General features: G+C 42.7%; 1 protein-coding gene and 1 long non-coding RNA gene across 2 annotated transcripts in view; one reads left to right on the forward strand and one right to left on the reverse strand.

Moving 5' to 3' along the window:
- LOC135200786 (single insulin-like growth factor-binding domain protein-2) overlaps positions 1 to 15,946 on the reverse strand; it is a 115,139-nt gene that overhangs the window by 87,346 nt on the left and 11,847 nt on the right. The gene's annotated exons all lie outside the window — the stretch shown is intronic.
- On the forward strand, positions 3,568 to 5,277 carry LOC135200538 (uncharacterized). The gene is made up of 3 exons (XR_010311305.1): positions 3,568 to 3,710; positions 4,452 to 4,569; positions 4,865 to 5,277. It is a non-coding gene; the product is annotated as an uncharacterized LOC135200538 (long non-coding RNA).

Consider the following 15,946-nt stretch of genomic DNA (forward strand, 5'->3'; position numbering starts at 1 on the left):
CAGCTGTAAGTTCTATTCGTAGCACGGCGAGGCTCGACAAATATGGTGTCATTTTCATTTGAACAATTTTATCGCCGTGTTACAAACCGTAAAATGTTAAGAAACATAAAAATTAAGCTTTGGTAAAACAAGAATTGGAATTGCAAGTTGAAAATTATTAGTTACAATTTTCTTTGCTATTTCACAAATAAAGGTTGTGGATAAAACATAATAAAAATAAATCATCTACATAACGCTTGTTGTAAACAGGGCGAGACCTTGGTGGATACTGATCCAACAATCATTCTCCCAAATGGAACGTAAACATATTTGATAAAACAGTACCAAAATACGAACTCATGACAACCCGGTAAATTCTGTTTGCAAGGTTATCATTACATAAAAGTAAGTGTATCATAGAGCCACGTATGTATGTCTTTAAAATCCTCTCAATGAAAACGTTGGTAGATATAACCAGATTTAATAAAAAAAAATCTCATTCAAAATATTTTGTGTCGTCGCTTCCAACAATACATTACCCAAAAGAGAAACGTCATCGAGGTTAAGATATACATCAAGGTCACGATTAATTAGGTCTCTAGCAAACAACACAAAACTTCTCTAATGCGAATAATTAATTTTTCATTATGGACGACTATAAAATTCAAGAGTGTATCTCGGTTTTTCATTCTCGTACTTGATGTGTGTGAAATGCATGTGAGCGAACGTCAAAGAACAAAAGAGCTCATTTTCGAAAGGCATTGTGTTAAATGACAAAACTGAGCCAAAAACAACTTTAAAAAATGCGGATGTTCAACTATATTCCTTTCCGGAACAAACTAGATGCAAATTTTGTAAGGGGAGGATGGACTGGGATATCTGTACGAGATTGCTAATGCAACAGTGTCTCTGTTTTTACTGGAGTTCAGCCTCATATCCTACCAACTACACCATTTCCTGATCCGGTCAACTCCATAGGGGGGTAGTTCCGTCAGTGGACCTCGTGCAGTGCACTGTAAGCATTACTTTAAGGTTCATTGCAGCGTGCCTTCGCTCCTAGCTGCAACCACTTTCATTCCTTACACTGTACCTCCTTTCATATTCTCTTTCTTCCATTTTTTTTACTTTCCACCGTCTCCTAATACTTGATTCATAGTGCAACTGCTGGTTTTCCTCCTGTTGAACCTTTCAAACCTTTTACTGTGAATTTCCATATCAGCGCTGAATGACCTCATAGGTCCCCATGTGATTGGTCTTTGCCTTAATTTTATATTCAACTCACTGATCCTGTCAATGTCCCGATTACGGAGGTGACAGCAAATTCAAGTCTCCTAAGTGGAGACTTTACTAAACCCGCAAGTGTTGTATCATTGGCTTACTGAACAATCTTGTTTTTCCAAGCAAACAACCATATCACTTGCACCTGTATTACTAGAAATGACGGTGGACCAAGAACACTGCCCTGTGGAACTCCAGACACAATGGGTCTTGGTTCACTGAAGATCACGTCCACAGCAACTCGCTGGTGCCAGCTGTAAGGAAGTCTTGAAGCAATCCTGAAAGATATCCACCCACATCAAAATTCTGAAGTTTATAAATAAGTGACTTAGAATTTGCAAAATCGAAACCAGCACTAAGTTCTATTTGAATTACTCTGCACTCAAAACCCTTATCAAGGTTCCCTTGCAGATGGCATGTCAAGTCTAAAGAGCATCGCAAGTACCTAACTACTTCCTGTAAGCATATTGACTATCAGTTAAGAATCCTTTAGATATATATATATATATATATATTATATATATATATATATATATATATATATATATATATATATATATATATAGATAGATAGATAGATAGATAGATAGATAGATAGATGATAGATAGATAGATAGATATAGATATAGATATAGATATAGATATAGTATATATATATAATATTAGCTTAAAAATAAGTTTTTTAACAAAATTTAGGGGGCAAATGGGAGAAACGAGATCGGCTGTAGTTACGGTAATCTACAGACATGTCACTCTTTGGAACAGGCAGGGTAATCACAAAGCTTGCGCTCATCCGCAAAGATACTATGTCAACATAAAAAACCTATATAATCTAATAATCTTGGGCGACAATACACTAAAAACTTTTTTTTAAACAAAGGGAAAAAAAACTATCAGGATCTTCTCCACCCCAGCTATCAAGGTTATCCAGAATTTTCCAAATATCCCTAGAGTGAAATGCAAATTTTGTAAGAACATGGTTAGGATGACAAGTATAAAGGAGAGGGACATCGTCAGCTGACTGCTTATCTTCAAAAGTTCGATGAAGCAGTTCAGCCTTTTTCCTAGGGCCAATAACCAATCTATCTATCAGTAGTGGTGGAATGGAAGACGAGCCTGACCCAGAGATAGATGATGCCAATTTGGTTCACCACAGATGAGAGAGAGTAATTCCTTCAAGTTTCCTCTCCAACGAATTATTGTAGTTTCTCTCAGCTGTAAGTTCTATTCGTAGCACGGCGAGGCTCGACAAATATGGTGTCATTTTCATTTGAACAATTTTATCGCCGTGTTACAAACCGTAAAATGTTAAGAACATAAAAATTAAGCTTTTGGTAAAAACAAAAAGAATTGGAAAATTTGCAAGTTGAAAATTATTAGTTACAATTTTCTTTGCTATTTCACAAATAAAGGTTTTGGATAAAACATAATAAAAATAAATCATCTACATAACGCTTGTTGTAAACAGGGCGAGACCTTGGTGGATACTGATCCAACAATCATTCTCCCAAATGGAACGTAAACATATTTGATAAAACTACCAAAATACGAACTCATGACAACCCGGTAAATTCTGTTTGCAAGGTTATCATTACATAAAAGTAAGTGTATAATAGAGCCACGTATGTATGTCTTTAAAATCCTCTCAATGAAAACGTTGGTAGATATAACCAGATTTAATAAAAAAAAATCTCATTCAAAATATTTTGTGTCGTCGCTTCCAACAATACATTACCCAAAAGAGAAACGTCATCGAGGTTAAGATATACATCAAGGTCACGATTAATTAGGTCTCTAGCAAACAACACAAAACTTCTCTAATGCGAATAATTAATTTTTCATTATGGACGACTATAAAATTCAAGAGTGTAATCTCGGTTTTTTCATTCTCGTACTTGATGTGTGTGAAATGCATGTGAAGCGAACGTCAAAGAACAAAAGAGCTCATTTTCGAAAGGCATTGTGTTAAATGACAAAACTGAGCCAAAAACAACTTTCAAAAATGCGGATGTTCAACTATATTCCTTTCCGGAACAAACTAGATGTTCCAGAGCAAATTTTTTCATTAACAAAGTTGCCAGACGTAGATTACTGTCACAATTTTTGAAATAAATTCTCACTGGCGTCCTCCTGAAGAAGAAAACAACGAACCAATAACACGGCGCCTACTCGAATTAGAAGCCATTGTTTACACATAGCGCCGTACAGCGAACTCAAACCGCCAAATAAATATTCGATTATTGTTTCATTGGCGACTACTTTACCTGTCAACGCAACACCTTAAAACAAGTCTCCCCCGTCATCCGAACATCATTCGTTGCTCAGACGACTGCTAGGAAAGACCAATACAGGCTCATTAGTCATTACTCATTACGCGCTCAGTGAAGTTGCGTTTTCTTCGTCATGGCTTCGTACTTCGCGCTGCTGCTGTGCATTTCCTTGGCGGTTGTCACGTGAGTCATGCTTTCTATATGTCAAACTCGCTCTCTCTGTCTCTCTGTCTCTCACTTGAAAATTTTATGCATTACATAATTCATCCTGATTCTAAATAGTAACAATGTGCATAAAATGTATTAGTTTCTTTAACATGTGAATCTTTGTATAGATAGAATGAACAGTGGGAGTCTTAATCTGAGTTCATCTGCATTGACGAGGAGACTCGAAATTCATGTTATCTGGGAAAAGTAATATAAATGTTAGAGGGGGAAAATGAGTGAAGATAAGTCCTATATTAACGATTAATCCCTGATCTTTTCGCTGGTTTTGATTTTAAACCGGAACACAGTACTAGGACTGTTAAACGACGCTGGAATTATAGCTTCAGAACATACACATTGGCCTGACAGATTGGAGAAAGTCATCAACGCCCTGTCCGTTATAAACATATATATTATAAAAACAAAAGCCTACTTGTCAGATATTTTCACTGCCATAGCTTCCACAGACCTGATGGAAAAGAGAAAAGGGAAAGATAGAGTGAGATTGACCTGTACTCGTCCTGTAGGAAGCGACACGACTGCTGCCTTTGCAGGGGTAAACGATCGTCACCATATTTCCTTGACACACTCGGCTCAAATTTCCATTATTAGATGCTACATGTTACTGAAGGCCATTTTAATAAAAGAAAAAAAAAATCAAAATAACAATCAATATCAGTTATCTACTTGAATCATTATCATTATTATTATTTACAGCGTTTCTGGGCTGTCCTGCCCCACTTGTGAAACAGTCAGATGTGCAAGTCCCGAGTCACTGAACTGTACTTACGGGGCAGTGGAGAAGCAGTGCGGATGCTGCTATGAATGCCGTAAGGTTAGTTTTATTCTCTTGCTCAGTATTGGAAACGAGACTTTCCGCTTTATTTTTACTATTAAAACCTTTTACGTAAGGGTGGTAGTTGCTTTACTAAAAACTGTATATGCAAATGAGTATTTTCTTGCAATAATCGGTTTCTGTGGATAATATTTTTGCTATTCTTATTCTTGAGGAAGACATGTTTTCATTGAAAGCAACTGCTGTCTCCGAAATATCACATATCCCATTCTTCCACGGACATCTCTCTTGCAAAGGGAACGATTCTCTTAGAATATTACGCGACTCATTCCAGGGCGAAGGTGAAGAGTGCGGTGGCCCCTACAACATCTTTGGCACCTGCGCAGAGGGGCTGATCTGTCGCGGGGCGTCCGGCACAAAGAAACCAGGTCGTTGCATGGCCTGGCAACCTATCGGACGATAGTAAGAATCCTCTGTGGCTTGGCTAAGGACCGTGTTTTTTTCCGAAAAAGGGGGTTGGGTTAGTTGGTGAACCTGCTTTCAGAGGAGGTTGAATGGATCTAGCCGGATGGGAGCGCCTAGTCTGAAGAAAGACAACCTCAAAAGAATGACTTGCTATATAGTTTAGTGCTAGAAATTCAGTAGATATGATTGAAAATATCTTTTACTATTATGTGTACCCTTATTTCACTGCAGCTTGTATTTCAATTCATAAAGCATTCAAATTGTCAAAAACTTATTAAAAGGATCATCAATTTGGGAATTTTTATTTTCCAGTTATATAACTACATCTATGAATATCAGTAAACTGACCAAACAAAAAAAAACAATAAAAAATGTCTAAATATGGCTGCTGAAACTAACAAGAAAGATATTCTAGCCTTGTGATGTTTAGCAAACAAACCCTGACTGGTTATACTTTCAACTGAACACCTTCAATACTATCCTACCAGTAGAAAGAGAGAGAGAGCTTTTGATAATGTCTAAATAGAAGGCAGTCGGAGCCATGCATTCAGATTAATTTTTTATTTGCAGTATTTTTCATTTAAACATTGCGTATATTGTATTATATATATATATATATATACAATATATATATATATATATATATATATATATATATATATATATATATATATACTATATATATATATATATATATATATATATAGTATAAATATATTAGTTAGGTATAAATAAATAAAAATAATATACACGAGTATATATTTACATGACATATCCTTGAGATATATATATATATATATATATATATATATATATATATATATATATATATATATAATCTTATCTTAACGAAACGAATATCTCTTGCCTTTCATAACAGAGTAATAATAAAGCTAAAGTATACAAAAGCCATACGTCTTTTGGCTCTTCCTGCTGGCATTTGATGTGGGCCAATGCATGCAACCGAGCCCCCAAAGCATAAAATGAGCTCTTATTTTGAAATGCGTAGCGGGAATGCCATAATGATCTAAATCACATGTCCCACGAAATGGAGATGAACCATTCTTTCTCCACTATGGAAGAAACCGGAAGATCCAGAGGCATTTTCTCCAAGGTAAAGTTGCCAAGCACAGACGGTGTTACCATTTTTTAAAAATAAATTCTCTATGGCGTCTGCAAGAAGAAGAAAACCCACGAATAAAGGTACGATTCCTACTCGAATTGGACGCCGTTGTCGACACACAGGTCGTACCGTGAGCTCCACCCGAAAAATAAACATTCGGTTGTTATTTCGTGGACGGCAATCTCGCCTGGCAACTCAACTCCTTAAAAAGAACCTCCATCACAAACTTACCATTTGTTATCCTGACGGCTTCCCGGTAAGACTCGGAGAGAGCAAGACAGTTTAGTCAAGGTCTTGATTTTAGTCATTGCTGTGCTGTTCGGTGGGAAGTTGTGTTTTGTTCGTCATGGCTTCGCACTTTATACTGCTGCTGCTGTGCATTTCCCTGGCAATTGTCACGTGAGTCATGTTTTGTGTATTTTCTATATTCTCTTGTAGGTCACTGCGCACTAAATATTGCATCCGGGTCTAAACAGATGAAGTCGTGCATGAAAAGTATAGGTAAAGCAAGCCTTGGAGTGTTATTATATATTTCATTTGTGACTTAAAAAGTCGTGCATGAGAGTATAAATAAAGCAAGCATCAGGAGTGTTATTATATATTTCATTTGTGACTTAAAAGGAAATCGAAGTTTATACTAATGCGTAAAAAATAAAGAATAATAAATGTTTAGGAGGAAGAGTGAGCGTGGAAGATGCACATTTGGATCTTATTCAAGGCCAATGTCAGCAGAAGAGGCTACAATGCCAGTAATGGTAAATTAACTTGAAATACACTTTTATTTCTATTTATTCACTAATCTATTCGTTTTCACATTCATTTATTTTCTGCAGGGTTTCTGGACTGACCTGTCGCCCGTGTGAAACAGTCAGATGTGCAAGTCCCGAGTCACTTGACTGCCCTTTGGGGGCAGTAGAGAGGCAATGTGGTTGCTGCTACGAATGTCGCAAGGTTTGTTCAGTTTCTCTCAGTATTAGATATGATGAGTTTCCGTTTTAATCTTATTAAAATTCTTTACATAAGGTATTTGCTGTCTTGAAAATACCATATGCAAATAGGCATTTTCTTGCAAAGCAGAGTTTGTCTTCGATGCTTGCTATTCTAAATTTTAGGCGAAAAACGTTTTCTTTAACTTTTAAAGAAAGTACCTACAGCCCCGAAAATATCAAATTTCCCATGAAAGGGACGTCAGTTAGAATGAATTATACGTCCCATTCCAGGGCACAGGTGAGGAGTGCGGTGGTAGCTACAATATCTTTGGTACCTGCGCCGAAGAGCTGATCTGTGACGGAGGACACGGGTGGCAGAGACCAGGTTATTGCAAGACCCAACAACAGTTGGAGAGCGACCGTACGTCCAGTACAAGCGGAACCTCTACCACTAGCGGTCCTCTGTGGCTTGGATAAGGACCCCATGTTTCCGGAAGATGGGCGGCTGGTTGGTTAAATTGAAATTCTTTCAGAGGAAGGTTGATTGGATATAGCGTGGGGCGGGACTCGTAGACGACGACGATTTCAAAAGCTTGCTGGCGAAGTCTAGCACTGGAATTCAGTAGATGTGATGGAAAATGTCTTTCGTTTATGATTTTGTGCCCTTATATAATTGCGGCCGCTTTTTCAATGGTCCCTTCGTCATAAGGTGTTTATATAATTGTTGCCGCGTTTTCAATTGTCCGTTCGTCATAAGGTGTTTTAGAGTTTTTTTTATAAACCGTTCGTCATAAGGTGTTTAAAGTTTTTGTAAGGTCTCAAATTGTCAAAGTTTATTAAAAGGATCATCCATTTGGGAATTTTTTTTTATCTCCATAGACTTTAATACATCTTTTTATGAATATCAAAACTTCGCCGAAAACTGAAGTACCTTAGCTGCAAATACTTATAACAAGAGCAATCATACGTAAACATATTTTCGTCCTATTCCGAGTTTTCCAGGAATTTATGTTTTTTAGTTTTCTGTATAGAAAATGCATAATTTCTGTTGCTGACATCCTCTTTCGTTGTTAGGAAAAGGAGCAAGCCTGAAGTTTGTATGACTTGCAACTCAGAACTTAGGTGAGCGAGCACATTTTGCTGCAGATGACTACGTGTCACAAGGTAAGTTACGAACACGGTACTCTGGTCTTAGACCAGTGGCCCCCTACCTGTGGTCTGCGAACCGGTGCTGGTCCGCGGTGTATGATTTGCTGGTCTTCCAAATTGCTTTACTCGATACTAATAATTTTATTCATAATCTTAGAAAAATAATAATCTCAAACTAACTTCATATATTTTTATTTCAAATAAGTAAATAATATTAAAATCTGAAATATATTGAGTGTGACTATTAATTGTATAATGGCCACGTGATTAATAGTATTAATGATGATGAAGGCAGCGCAACGGAATGTAACGCAACAGCTAACATTACAGGTCACTCCGCCAGTGATGAGATGAGTGAACAGCGTGATGAAGGAACACCTGAGCCTCCAACTTAAAAGAGTAAAAAAACTGGCTATACTGAATCTTCTTATATGAAATCTGGGTTTATTAAAATAAATGTAGGTGAATGTAACCAACCCAAGTACATATTATGTGGCATTATTCTTTCTAATGATGCAATGAAACCGTCCAAGCTAAAAAGACATTTCAATACAAATCACAGTGAACTAGCAGTGAAACCTCAGGAATATTTTGAAAGAAAGCTTAAGGAACTTAGTGTGAAAGAAAAAGCCTCCAGAAATTTGTCTCTCCAAATCAGGCTGCATTGAGAGCTTCTTACAAAGTGCCACTTCGCATTGCAAAAGCTAAAAAGCCTTACAGTATTGGAGGAGACTTAATAATGCCATGTGTGAAAGATATATGTGCTGAAATGTTTGGTGAGTCATCTCTCACTAAGATTTGAAACAATGTCCCTATCAAATAATATGGTAACGAGGAGGATTTGTGAATGAGCAGACGTGGAGGATCAGTTATTGAAGCACCTACAAGCATCACAATAACGCAATTTTAATTGTTTATATAAGATATAAATACAGTGATGACTTTAAGAAAGAATTGCTATTTACCCATGAACTGTCATCACACTACAGTGCTGCAAATTTTGAAGCTTTGAATAACTATGTAGTAAAAAACGGTGGTTAAATGGGAGCATTTTGTGTTTGTATATGCACTGACGGAGCGGCAGTGATGACAGGTCGTTACTCAGGTGTCACAGCAAAGGTTAAGGAGGTTGCCCTCAACTGCAAAGCTACAGACTTTATGATTCATCGAGAAATGTTAGCAACTAAAAAATTGGATGTGGAACTCAATGTTTTATTGGAATCTGTTAAAGCTGGGACGTTTTTTTTTTTTGTAAAGGCCAATGTACTCAATTACGTTTGTGCACAATACTATGTGAAGATATGGAGAGTGAACACCATCGGTTGCTCTACCATCCAGAAGTGAGATGGCTTTCGTGAGGTAAGGTTTTAACACGTGTCTTTGAACTACTCAATGAGTTAGTAATGTTTTTGAAAGACAGAAAACCCAATTGGGTCAAATATGTTTCAAGATACTAACTGGGATGCTAAGTTAGCCTATTTGACTGACATATTTTTGCTTCTGAATCAGCTTAATTTGTCCCTACAAGGGAGAAATTCTTCAATTTTTCGAATGTCAGAAATAAGATGAGGGTTAAAAAAAAATTGCTGGTCTGGCCATAATAGGATCGAAAGAGAATGTTTTTGATATGTTTCCCAGTATTGCCATAGTTGCTGATGATCAGAGAGGAGTTAAATATTGACAGTTTGAAATGTATCACTGCAAAACATTCAAATTTTCTTCTTGAGCATTTTTCTACTTATTTTCCTGAAGAAGAGGATCCACGAACAGGAAATGAACGGGTTCGTAATCCCTTCTCAGACTCAAATGAGAAAAATTTGAAATCACTGCGAGAGGATCAGCTGAGTTGTCAAATGATAAGGGATTAGCATCTCTGTACAAATCACTACCTGCATTTTGGATTCATGCCCGTGGAGAATTTCCTAAATTAAGTGCCATTGCTTTGAAACTGTTATGTTAATGCATTCTCTTCAACTTACCTGTGTGAAGCAGAGTTCTCGGTACTGGTTTCAGTGTAAAGACTAAATATAGAAACAAACTGAATATAAATCGCCACTTCGTCTTCCACTTGTGACATTGAACCACGTCTTGAGAAAATTGTTTCAGTAAAGCAAGCACAGAAACCTCACTAATTTAGCTACCGTGGATAAGTTAACTAAAAAGTGTTTTTTGATTGCCTTTATATTTAGATCCTTTTGGATTACTGAGTCTTAGATGCACTCAAGAATCGGTTAAATCATGCATTATAATACTTTTGCACAAACATGAAATTATATAAAATTTGAATGGTAAAATATGAAGCATGATTTGGGTAAGTGTATTTTTTATTGCTTGTATTTGTTGGCTTATTTCTAATTTCATTTGTTAAATATGAAATATCGCCCACCCGTGGTGGGCCCGGCCCGCCCATACCCGGGATCTGAGGCGGGCCCGGCCCGCCAATAGCAGGACCCATGGCAGACATCGCCCTCCTATTCCGGGGACCTGTGGCGGACATCACCTGCCTATCCAGGGACCCGTGGTGGGCCTGGGCCGCCTATCCAAGGATCCGTAGCGGACATTGCCCGCCCATCCTGGGAGCCGAGGCAGGCTTGGCTCCCCTGACCCGGGACCCGTGCGGGCCCAGCCCGCCCAGCCCGGGACCCGTGGCAGACATCACCCGCCTGTCCTGGAACCTGTGGCGGGCCCAGCCCGCCCATCCCATAATCCGTGGCAGACATCGCCTGCCCGTCCCAGACGGCAGTGGTGGGCCTGGCTCGCCCGTCCATGACCCATGGGCGACATTGCCCGCCCATCCAGGACACGTGGCGATCACCTGCCCGCCCCGCCCGGGACTGGTGGCGGGCCTGGCCTGCCCATTCCGGGACACATGGCAGACATCGCTCGCCCGTCCCAGGACACGTAACGAACATCGCCCGCCCGACCAAGGACCCATGGCGGGCCCGGCCAGCCCGTCCTGGGACATGTGGCGGACATCACCCGCCCATCCCAGGACACGTGGCTGACATTGCCCGCCCATCCTGAGACACTTGGTGGGCCCGGCCGCCCATCCCAGGACACATGGTGGACATCACCCGCACATCCCGGGACACGTGGCAGGCATCGCCTGCCCGTCCAGGACACGTGGCGGATAACGCCCGCCTGTCCTGGGACCCATGGCGGGTCAGGCCTGCCCATCCCGGGACACATGGCAGACATTGCCTGCTCATCCCAGGACACATGGCGGACATCGCCCACCCGTCCCGGGACCCGTGGCAAGGAATGGCTCATCTGTCCGGGATACGGGGTGGACATCGCCCGCCCCATCCCATGGCAGGCCCGGCCCGCCTGTTTCCGGGACACAAGGACATCACCCCGCTCATCCCGGGACAAGTGGACAGACATCGCCAGCCAGTCTCGGACCCGGCCTGCCCGTCCCCCTGGCCGGGACACATGGGGTGGGACAATGCCCCCCCCATCCTGGGACACCTGGCGGACATCGCCTGCCCGTTCCAGGACCCATGGTGGGTCCCACCAGCCCGTCCCAGGACACATGGCAAGACAACGACCCTCTGTCAGGGATCCATGGTGGGCCTGGCCTGCCTGTCATAGGACACATGGTGGACATCGCCTGCCCATCCCGGGACACGTGGCGGACATCGCCTGCCCTTTCCAGGACCCATGGTGGGCCCGACCAGCCCATCCCAGGACACATGGTGGACAACGCTCGTCTGTCCCAAGACCCATGGCGGGCCCAAACCGCCCATCCTGGGACATGTGGCGGACATTGCCCGCCCATCCCGGGACACGTGGAGGACATTGACTTCCCATCCCGGTACACGTGGCAGGCCCGGTCCGCCCGTCCCTTGAGACTTGGCGGACATCACCCGCCCATCCCGGGACACGTGTAGGACATTGCCTTCCCATCCTAGGACACGTGGCAGGCCCGGTCCGCCCGTCCCTTGAGACTTGGCGGACACTCACGCCCATCCCGGGACACGTGTAGGACATTGCCTTCCCATCCTAGGACACGTGGCAGGCCCGGTCCGCCCCGTCCCTTGAGACTTGGCGGACAATCACCCGCCCATCCCGGGACAACGTGGAGGACATTGCCTTCCCCCATCCTAGGACACGTGGCAGGCCCGGTCCGCCCGTCCCTTGAGACTTGGCGGACATCGCCCGCCCATCCCGGGACACGTGTAGGACATTGCCTTCCCATCCTAGGACACGTGGCAGGCCCGGTCCGCACGTCCCTTGAGACTTGGCGGACATCACCGCCCATACCCGGGACACGTGTAGGACATTGCCTTCCCATCCTAGGACACGTGGCAGGCCCGGTTCCACCGTCCCTTGAGACTTGGCGGACATCACCCGCCCATCCCAGGACACGTGTAGGACATTGCCTTCCAATCCTAGGACACGTGGCAGGCCCGGCTCCGCCCGTCCCTTGAGACTTGGCGGACATCACCCGCCCATCCCGGGACACATGTAGGACATTGCCTTCCCAATCCTAGGACACGTGGCAGGCCCGGTCCACCCGTCCCTTGAGACTTGGCGGACATCGGCCCGCCCATCCCGAGACACGTGGAGGATATTGCCTTCCCATCCTGGGACACATGGCAGGCACCGGTCCGCCCATCCCTGGAGACTTGGCCGGACATTCGCCCGCCCATCCCGAGACACGTGGAGGATATTGCCTTCCCATCCTGGACACATGGCAAGGCCCGGTCTGCCGTCCCTTGAGACTTGGCGGACATGCGCCGCCCATCCCGGGACACGTGTAGGACATTGCCTTTCCCATCCTAGGACATGTGGCAGGCCCGGTCCGCCCGTCCCTTGAGACTTGGCGGACATCGCCCGCCCATCCCGAGACACGTGGAGGATATTGCCTTCCATCCTGGGACACATGGCAGGCCCGCCGGTCCGCCCATCCCTGGAGAACTTGGCTGACATTGCCTGCCCACCCAGGACACGTGGTGGACATTGCCAGCCCATCCCAGGACCCATGGTGAGCCCCGCCAGCCCGTCCAGGACACGTGGCGGACAACGCCCACCTGTCCCGAGACCCATGGCTGGCCAGGCTGCCCGTTCCCGGGACATGTGGTGGACATCGCCCGCCCGTCCTGGGCCATGTGGCAGACATCGCCCGCCCGTTGTCCCGGGACACGTGGCGGACATCGCACCTGCCCGTCCCGGCACACGTGGCGGCGGACATCGCCCACATATCCAGACACATGGTGGGCCCGGCCCACCCATCCCCAGTACACATGGCGGGCCGGCTTGCCTGTCCTGGAACTCGAGGTGGACCTTTCTGGCCCGTCCCGAGACCCGTGGCAGGCCTCGCCCGCCAGTCACGGCAGAGAGCAACACTTATGCTGTTCCTTAGAACCAAAATATGCCACTGAATCCTCTCAATTCTCCAGGGGCGGGGCTTCTCTGAATCCTCTAGTTCTTGTTGTCCCGGGCACTCTACGAATCCCCTACTGAAATCCCCCTTTCAATTCTCCAGGGGCTTCTTCTGAATCCTCTAGTTCTTGTCCGGGCACTCTACGAATCCTTACTGAATCAATTTCAATTCTCCTGGGGCCTTCTCTGAATCCTGGCACTCTACGAATCCTACTGAATCCTCTCAAATTCTCCAGGGGCTTGTTTTCTCTGAATCTTCTAGTTTGTGTCCTGGCACTCACGAATCCTACTGAATCCTCTCAATTCTCCAGGGGCTTCTCTGAATCCTGGTTCTTCTCCAGCACCTCCACGAACCTTTCCCGCCCGTCCCTGGACCCGTGGCAACAGGCAGCCACAGCAACAAGATGACTATTCCTCCGTATTTTCGGATAACATCTGGACAACAACGTCCTAAACGACAGCTACTGCCAAGCCAGGTAAGGCCACATTTTCTTCAAACTGGAATCCATAGGTATCTGAAGTATCCAGTTCATATACTCTCCTGTCTCTCTTTCTCTCGATTTTTTTTTTTATTTTCTATATTATAACGAGAGATATTTTGATTTATCGAAACATAGCAGGAAAGATTCTGAAAGATTTTTAATTATGTCTTGTCTCTTGGTGTATAAATTGCTGAAATCTCTCTCTCTCTCTCTCTCTCTCTCTCTCTCTCTCTCTCTCTCTCTCTCTCTCTCTCTCTCTCTCTCTCTCTCTTTTCATTTGTTCCTACATTTAGGTTTAAGGCTTTGGTTATTCAATAAGTTTAGGAGAGAGAGAGAGAGAGAGAGAGAGAGATGAGAGAGAGAGAGAGAGAGAGAGATGAGAGAGAGAAAGAGAGAGAGAGATACTGCACAGAAAAAGTTTTATTGATATATTACAAATGACTGCATGTGAAATCACTCCGTTTGAATAGGGAATAATGTTGTGTACTACCATGCTTAGTGTATAATGCTTCAATTGAGGTTTATAGTAATATTATTCTGTCCATCTAGGTGTATGTATATATAGATATATATATATATATATATATATATATATATATATATATATATATAATATATATATATATATATGTCCAGAGACTGGTCACCTTTTAGACATGCTGTCTACAAGCACGAGGAACGCAAAGGACATGAATGAATCAAAGTATACTGAAGCAGGAATGCGCACACCTTAAAGGGACTATTGAGACCCACCACTCATGGCAATAATGACAGTCCTTACGCAAGCATACCGCACAGTGTGCACGTGTGTGTGTGCATGATATATGTGAATGCTGCAAAACGAGCACTAAAAAGAAGAGAGAGAGAAAATGGCTAAGGTTGTTAACTGATGATGTTTTTTTATTTTTTTTCGGGATCACAAACCGTGACCAGGTATTTGGTTTTTCTTTTTCGATATAGCGTATTCAGGAACTTGACCTTTTTCTCCTTAAGGGAAATAGTGATGGCCACAGCTGTGAGTAAGAATAGATCAATGTGAAATGACTGTTAACAGTGTGTATTTTATATCTCCTTCCATTTTTAACGAGTATCTGTTTATTTTTTTAGTTATTTGTCCATTTATTTTTTTTTCTTTTCCAATTACCAGTCTCTTCTGTCTGTTTATCTGTTACTTTCTGTTACTACTTTCTAATGAACACCATAATATTCTTTGGAAGCTTGAATTTCCAAGTCAGTGGCCTTGGTGGTGGGGGCTTTTCCATATGAATACATTTTATAAAAACCCCTTTTCTATCTTTTTCTTATTTTTTCAGCCCTGGGCAAGAACAGGACCTCTGGTTGCCCGTCCCAATTGCCCCTAACAATTCGCACGTTCGTCAACCATCATTATGGCAATGAGTAACGTGAATTATTGGGTAATAATAATTTACTGACATGGAACTCGTGCGTAACGCTGGCACTCGTTTCTTCAGGATATGTAGACACCGGATGTCTGATACCATTAAGAAGTTTTCTGTTTCCTGATTTCACGAACTAGTTTATCGTCCGTTCTATTTCAACCTTTTTAGTCTTTCTAGGGGACCGTTGTAGTCTCAAAGTAGTATTATTATTATTCTAAAGATGAACCTCATTCATATTGAACAAGCCCACCCACCATAGGGTCCACTGTCTTGAAATCAAGCTTCCAAAGAATAGTATTCTGCCGTTCATTAGGAAAGGAGTAATAACAAAGAAGGTAATGGGAAATACAGATTAAAAAGATCACTAATCACAGAGAGAGAGAGAGAGAGAGAGAGAGAGAGAGAGAGAGAGAGAGAGAGAGAGAGTTTCATTAGCGACTTGTGTATGCGATGGTTAATTTTTCAGAAATCATTTTCACAAGC

The sequence above is a fragment of the Macrobrachium nipponense genome, chromosome 27 (genome assembly GCF_015104395.2).
Source record: "Macrobrachium nipponense isolate FS-2020 chromosome 27, ASM1510439v2, whole genome shotgun sequence".
Lineage (NCBI taxonomy): Eukaryota > Metazoa > Arthropoda > Malacostraca > Decapoda > Palaemonidae > Macrobrachium > Macrobrachium nipponense.